We start from the raw sequence: 7,631 nt of genomic DNA on the forward strand, positions 1-7,631 counted from the left end.
TAAAATCTCAAAAACTCTAGGGGAGTCGATGAAACACTTTTTCGGCCGCCGCAAGTCCCAGAACCACGAGATCCAATCTAGAGGCCTTTTTCGGCACTCTGCCAGAGGGGGCAACGATCACCGAGGGGTTCTTCATCATCGTTGTTGCCCCTCCGATGATACATGAGTAGTTTACCACAGACCTACGGGTCCATAGCTAGTAGCTCGATGTCTTCTTCTCTTTTTCTGATCTTCAATACAAAGTTCTCCTCGATGTTCTTAGAGATCTATTTGATGTAACTATTTTTTTGCGGTGCGTTTGTTGGGATCCGATGAATTGTGAGTTTATGATCAGATCTATCCATGAATATCATTTGAGTCTTCTTTGAACTCCTTATGCATGATCTTATTAGTTCGTATTTCTTCTCCGATTTATTGGTTTGGTTTGGCCAACTAGATTGATTTATCTTGCCATGGGAAGAGGTGCTTTGTGATGGGTTCGATCTTGCGGTGCTCAATCTCAGTGACAAAAAGGAGACATGATGCACATGTATCGTTGCTATTAAGGGTAACAAGATGGGTTTTATTCATACATGGGTTTATCTTGTCTACATCATGTCATCATTCTTATTTCATTACTCCGTTTCTCCATGAACTTAATACACTAGATGCATGCTGTATAGCAGTCGATGTGTGGAGTAATAGTAGTAGATGCAGGCAGGGCTAGGTCTACTAATCTTGGATGTGATGCCTATATACATGATTCTTGCCTTGGATATCGTCATAATTATTTGCTTTTCTGTCAATTGCCCAACAGTAATTTGTTTACCCACCGTATGCTATTTTCTTGAGAGAAGCCTCTAGTGAAAACTACGGCCCCCGGGTCTATTTTCTTATCATATTAAAACCAAAAATACCTTGCTGCATTTTTTCTTTCTTTATTTTATTTTGTGTTTTTTCTAGATCTATTTCTCCAATCTCATACAATTTAATCTATCTCAATACCGTTGAGGGATTGACAACCCCTTCACGCGTCGGGTTGCAAGTTTTTGTTGTTTGTGTGGAGGTGCTGTTTACATAGTGTTGCTTGGTTTTCCTACTGGATTGATAACCTTGGTTTCATAACTGAGAGAAATACTTACCGTTGCTGTGTTGCATGATCCCCTCCTCTTTGGGGAATTACCAACGTAGATTACAAGCAATTAGGAAGGATTTCTAGGGCCGTTGCCGGGGAGACATCAACAACATCTATCAAGTACCTACGCATAAACTCTCATCTCCTTGCAATTACTTTATTTGGCATTTGCCTCTCGTTTCATCTCCCCAGTTCTAATAAAGTTTTTTGCAAAAAATACAAAATATTTTCCGTTTGCCTTTTTGCTTGTTTGCTATGTTTGCTTGTGTTGCCATGTGCCTTCTATTTGCTTGCATCTTCGCTCGCTAAAAATCTATTGATATGGATCCTCATCCACTTGCTAATATTTTACTAGATCCAATTATGTTGAACCAATTGCTAGTGAATTTAGTTCACTAGATTATCTTTATGAAGTTTTGCTTGAGATTCGTGAATCTGAAATTTTTGATGAAGTGTTAAAAGAAGAAATTTATAAAGTGATTCAAGATAACTCCTTGAATGAAAAGCATGATTGCAATGATGTTATTATAAATTCTATTAATGTTAATTGTGCTAATAATATGCAAAACCCAATGCTTGGGGACGCTATTTTTGTTATGTCTACTACTTATTGCAATGATCATGATTGGGGTGATAATGATTCTTATGATCTTGAAATTTTATTTAAGCCTCATGATGAATATTTTTGCAATAATATTGAAAGTGGGTTTGGAAGAGTGTCAATTTTAGGTAAAAATAATCCCACATATTTGGAGACTGTTCGATCTTATGATTTTTTTTATGAAAGTGGGTTTGGAGAGGTCATGACTTTAGTTGGTGCTAATCTCACTATCTTGGAAGATTATGGAACGTTTATGCATGTGGATCATGAAAAAAAAATTATATGATAGCTATATTGTTGAATTTGAATATGATCCCACATGTAATTATTCTGAGATAGAGAAATATGGTTGTACAAATTTTCATGTTACTAAATTACCTCTCGTTATGTTGAGATTGCTATTATTTCTTTGTTCTTCCTTGCATATGCTAGTTTTTGCTTGCCTTGATAATTTGTTTGCTTATAAAATGCCTATGCATAGGAAGTATGTTAAACTTAAATGTGTTTGTCACATGTTTTATGATGCTCTCTTTGCGTTTCAATTATTATCTTTCATGTGTGCATCATTGGAATCTCAAAGCCTGTCTTAATGGCTGTAAAGAAAGAGCTTGTTGGAAGACAACCCAATAGTTACTCTTCTGTTTTTAAATAAATATACAATTATACTCCTGTGATGATTGTGTTGTATGTTTTAATTAGTGTTTGTGCCAACTAAAGCCTTTGGGATGATTTGGGTGATAGTTGATTTGATCCTATTGGAAAACAAAAACTTTTGCGCCCAGTAACAGAATTAATTTGGTCTGCTGGAATGCGATAAATTCTTGATTGTTTGACAAATGATTAAGATACAAATTTCCCACGTTGTCCTAAGTTTTCATAATTTTTGGACTTACAGAAGTATGGTCAAAGTCCAGATTACTATAGACTGTTCAGTTTTGACAGATTTTGTTTTCGTTGCATTGGGTGCTTGTTTTGATGAATCTATGGATTGTACTGGGGGGTATAAGCCATGGAAAAGTTAGAATACAATAGGTATAATGCAATAATAAAATTGTTGGGGAACGTTGCATGAAAAACAAAAAAAATTCTATGCACACGCAATGATCTATCCATGGAGATGCATACCAACGAGGGGGAGAGTACGTCTACGTACCCTTGTAGACCGTAAGTGGAAGCGTTTCACAACGCGGTTGATGTAGTCGAACTTTCTTCACGCTCCAACCGATCTAGTATCGAACGCATGACACCTCCGTGTTCTGCACACGTTCTGCTCGGTGACGTCCTCCGCCTTCTTGATCCAGCAAGATGGTAAGGTAGTAGATAAGTTCCGGCAGCACGATGGCGTGGTGATGGTGATGTGATCTCCGCAGGGCTTCGCCTAAGCACTACGAAAATATTATCGAGGGAGTAAACGGTGGACGGGGGCGCCGCACACGGGAGGGGAGGGAAGGCAGCCAAGCGCGCCCTAGGGCTGGCCCCTGGAGCCTAGGGCCCCTACCTTGCCCTACGGACCCCTTTCCTTGTATGAACAAGGGGAAAAGGAAAGAGGGGGCGGGGAGGGAAGGAAGAGGGATTCCAACTCCACACTTGCATTTCCTCCTCCCCCTTCCTTTCCCTCCCCATAGGCCGGCCCTATAGAGGGTGCACTAGCCCCTTGTGGGCTGGTGTGTTCCCTTACTTGGCCCATATCTTTGCCGGGGGTGCCCGAAACTCCTTCCGGTGTCCCGATAATTAAGTACCCGGTACCCTCCGAAACACTTCCGGCGTCCGAATACCATCCTCCTATATATATCAATCTTTACCTCTCGGCCATTTCGAGACTCCACGCCAGGTCCGTGATCTCATCCGGGACTCCGAACAACATTCAGTCACCAAATCATATAACACTATATCGTCAAGGAACGTTAAGTGTGCGGACCCTACGGGTTCGAGAACTATGTAGACATGACCGAGACACCTCTCCGGTCAATAACCAATAGCGGAACCTGGATGCCCATATTAGCTCCTACATATTCTACAAAGATCTTTATCGGTCGAAGCGTTATGACAACATACGCAATTCCCTTTGTCCATCGGTATGTTACTTGCCCGAGATTCGATCGTCGGTATCTTCATACCTAGTTCAATCTCGTTACCGGCAAGTCTCTTTACTCGTTCCGTAATACATCACCTCGTGACTAACTCCTTAGTTATTTGCTTGCAAGCTTATGACGCGTATTACCGAGAGGGCCCAGGGATACCTCTCCGATACTCAGAGTGACAAATGCTAATCTCGATCTATGCCAACTCAACAAACACCTTCGGAGATACGTGTAGAGCATCATTATGATCACCCAATTACATTGTGACGTTTGATAGAACACAAGGTATTCCTCCGGTATCCGGGAGTTGCATAATCTCATAGTCGAAGGAATATGTATTTGACATGAAGAAAGCAATAGCACTAAAACTGAACGATCATTATGCTAAGCTAACTGATGGGTCTTGTCCATCACATCATTCTCCTAATGATGTGATACCTTTATCGAATGACAACACATATCTATGGTTAGGAAACCTTAACCATCTTTGATCAACGAGCTAGTCTAGTAGAGGCTTACTAGGGACACGATATTTGTTTATGTATTCACACATGTATTTAGGTTTCCGATCAATACAATTCTAGCATGAATAAGAAAATATAAAATAACAACTTTATTATTGCCTCTAGGGCATATTTCCTTCAAAAATATGAATGGGTTTGCAACAATACTTAAAGTGGCGATTTTCTTTATTATACTAACGGATCTCACGAAGGTTTTGTTAAGTTTTGTGTGATTGAAGTTTTCAAGTTTTGGGTGAGATCACGATGGATGAAGAATAAGGAGTGAAAAGAGCCTAATCTTGGTGATGCCCATGGCACCCCAAGGTAATATTTAAGGAGTACCAAGCAACTAAGCTTGGGGATGCCCCGAAAGGAATCCCCTCTTTCTTCTAACGACCATCGGTAATTTTACTTGGAGCTATATTTTTATTTGTCAAATATCATGAGTTTTGCTTTGAGCGTCTTGTATTATATGAGTCTTTGCTTGTTTTGCTTTTTAGTTTGTCACAATCATCCTTGCTGGATACACCTATTTGAGAGAGCCATAATGATGCTATGATTTGTTATGCTCTATGTGCTACACTTAATTTTTTTTAGCTATGGAATTGCTCTAGTGCTTCACTTATATCTTTTTGAGCATGGTGGTTGTTATATTTTGAAGAAATATGCTCTCATGCTTGATACGTCTCCGTCATATCTATAATTTTTGATTGTTCCATGCCAATATTCTACAACTTGTACATACGTTTGGCAACTTTTTATACTATTTTTTGGGACTAACATATTGATCCAGTGCCCAGTGCCAGTTGCTACCTTTGAGCACTGCATTGGTTTTCCCTTGAAGAGGAAAGGGTGATGCAGTAAAGCAGCGTAAGTATTTCCCTCAGTTCTTGAGAACCAAGGTATCAATCCAGTAGGAGGCCACGCACGAGTCCCTCGCACCTACACAAACAAATAAAATCCTCGAAACCAATGCAATAAAGGGGTTGTCAATCCCTTCACGGTTACTTACGAAAGTGAGATCTGATAGAAAATATAAGATAATATCTTTGGTATTTTTATGCTAAAGATGCAAAGTAAAGAAACCAAAATAAAAACGGCGCCAGAAATAGCTTGTTGTCGGGAGATTAAATATGATGGAAAATAGACCCGGGGGCCATAGGTTTCACTAGTGGCTTCTCTCGAGAGCATAAGTATTATGGTGGGTAAACAAATTACTGTTGAGCAATTGACAGAAATGAGCATAGTTATGAGAATATCTAGGTATGATCATGTATATAGGCATCACGTCCGAGACAAGTAGACCGACTCCTGCCTGTATCTACTACTATTACTCCCACATCGACCGCTATCCAGCATGCATCTAGAGTATTAAGTTCAAAAGAACAGAGTAATCCTTTAAGTAAGATGAAAATGACATAGAGGGATAAACTCATGCAATATGATATAAACCCCATCTTGTTATCCTCGATGGCAACAATACAATACGTGCCTTGCTGCCCCTACTGTCACTGGGAAAGGACACCGCAAGATTGAACCCAAAGCTAAGCACTTCTCCCATTGCAAGAAAGATCAATCTAGTAAGCCAAACCAAACTGATAATTCGAAGAGACTTGCAAAGATAACCAATCATACATAAAAGAATTCAGAGAAGATTCAAATATTGTTCATAGATAAACTTGATCATAAACCCACAATTCACCGGTCTCAACAAACACACCGCAAAGAAGATTACATCGAATAGATCTCCACAAGAGAGGGGGAGAACATTGTATTGAGATCCAAAAAGAGAGAAGAAGCCATCTAGCTAATAACTATGGACCCGAAGGTCTGAGGTAAACTACTCACACATCATCGGAGAGCCTATGGTGTTGATGTAGAAGCCCTCCGTGATCGATGCCCCCTCCGGCGGAGCTCCGGAAAAGGCCCCAAGATGGGATCTCACGGGTACAGAAGGTTGCGGCGGTGGAATTAGGTTTTTGGCTCTGTATCTGGTAGTTTGGGGGTACGCAGGTATATATAGGAGGAAGAAGTACGTCGGTGGAGCAACATGGGCCCCACAAGGGTGGAGGGTGCGCCCAGGGGGGTAGGCACGCCCCCCTACCTCGTGTCTTCCTGGTTGATGTCTTGACGTAGGGTCCAAGTCCTCTGGATCACGTTCGTTCCGAAAATCACGTTCCCGAAGGTTTCATTCCACTTGGACTCCGTTTGATATTCTTTTTCTGCGAAACTCTGAAATAGGCAAAAAACAGCAATTCTGGGCTGGGCCTCCGGTTAATAGGTTAGTCCCAAAAATAATATAAAAGTGTATAATTAAAGCCCATTAATGTCCAAAACAGAATATAATATAGCATGGAACAATAAAAAATTATAGATACGTTGGAGACGTATCACCAATTCCTGTTTGTTGAATGTTTTTTGTTTCACAGAAAATCCATATCAAACGGAGTCCAAACGGGATAAAAAATGACGGAGATTTTTTTGGAATATATGTGATTTTTGGGAAGAAGAATCAACACGAGACGATGCCCGAGGGGGCCACGAGGCAGGGGCGCGCCCCAGGGGGTCAGGCACAGGGCCCTCCTGGCCACCCCGTAAGGCGGTTGGTGCCCTTCTTTTGCCGCAAGAAAGCCAATATCCGGATAAAAATTGTGTCCAAATTTCAGCCCAATTGGAGTTACGGATGTCCAGGAATTTAAGAAACGGTGAAAGGGTAGAATCTGGGAACGCAGAAACAGAGAGAGACAGGGAGACAGATCCAATCTCGAAGGGGCTCTCGCCCCTACGCCGCCATGGAAGCCATGGACCAGAGGGGAATCCCTTCTCCCATCTAGGGAGAAGGTCAAGGAAGAAGAAGAAGAAGAAGAAGAAGAAGGGGGGCTCTCTCCCCCTCTCTCCCGGTGGCGCCGGAACACCGCTGGGGCCATCATCATCACCGCATCTACACCAACACCTCCGTCATCTTCACCAACATATCCATCACCTTCCCCCATCTATCTACAGCGGTCCACTCTCCCGCAACCCGATGTACCCTCTACTTGAACATGGTGCTTTATGCTTCATATTATTATCCAATGATGTGTTGCCATCCTATGATGTCTGAGTAGATTTTCATTGTCCTATCGGTAATTGGTGAATTGCTATGATTGGTTTAATTTGCTTGTGGTTATGTTGTTGTCCTTTGGTGTCCATCATATGAGCGCGCACGTGGATCACTCCATAGGGTTAGTTGTATGTTGATAGGACTATGTATTGGAGGGCAAGAGTGACAGAAGCTTCAACCTAGCATAGAAATTGATGCATACGGGATTGAAGGGGGACCAATATATCTT

This window comes from Triticum aestivum, chromosome 2D (genome assembly GCF_018294505.1).
Source record: "Triticum aestivum cultivar Chinese Spring chromosome 2D, IWGSC CS RefSeq v2.1, whole genome shotgun sequence".
Taxonomy (NCBI): Eukaryota; Viridiplantae; Streptophyta; class Magnoliopsida; order Poales; family Poaceae; genus Triticum; species Triticum aestivum.